The following is a 636-nucleotide window of genomic DNA, read 5'->3' on the forward strand; positions in this document are numbered from 1 at the left end:
TTTTCTCTTGCTAGTAAGGTTGTTGTTTGAAGTATGGAGGGGGTGGTGGTCTCTGATTGCCTTGGCCTCCCCATGAGAAATTTGGGTGGTTCCTCCAACCTGCATTGTAAGTGTTACTATAAGGATTATTTTGAGGTCGAGTATTATTACCCATATAATTCATTTGCTAGTTCTCCATGTTAGGGCCGTAGAATGGATATTCTAAATTGCTCGTTCCACCTCCACTTGTCTTGCATTGCATTACTGGATGAACCTGTGTAGAATAAGTAAACCATCAATTTTTCTATTCAAAAGTTCTACCTGATTGGAAAGTATAGTAACCGAATCAATGTTAAAAACGCCAGCTGCTTTTGTCAGTTTTGTCCTCTTGACTTGCCACTGATAATTGTTCAGTGACATCTCTTTTATGAACTCATAAGCTTCTTCAGGTGTCTTAATATTGATGGTTCCACCGGCAGCTGCGTCGATCATTTATCTAGTTGAAGGATTCAAACCGGTGTGGAAAGTTTGAACTTGTAGCCAAAGAGGTAACCCATGGTGAGGGCACCTTCTCAATAGATCCTTGTATCTCTCTCAAGCATCATAAAGTGTTTCTAAATCCATCTACACAAAAGAAGAGATATCATTCCTTAATTT

At 39.3% G+C, this 636-nt stretch overlaps 1 non-coding gene across 1 annotated transcript; it reads left to right on the forward strand.

Moving 5' to 3' along the window:
* The first annotated feature begins 529 nt into the window (after positions 1-529).
* LOC121231553 (small nucleolar RNA R71) lies at positions 530-636 on the forward strand. The gene has a single exon (XR_005929611.1). It is a non-coding gene; the product is annotated as a small nucleolar RNA R71 (small nucleolar RNA).

Source organism: Gossypium hirsutum, chromosome A06 (genome assembly GCF_007990345.1).
Source record: "Gossypium hirsutum isolate 1008001.06 chromosome A06, Gossypium_hirsutum_v2.1, whole genome shotgun sequence".
NCBI classification, from domain to species: domain Eukaryota; kingdom Viridiplantae; phylum Streptophyta; class Magnoliopsida; order Malvales; family Malvaceae; genus Gossypium; species Gossypium hirsutum.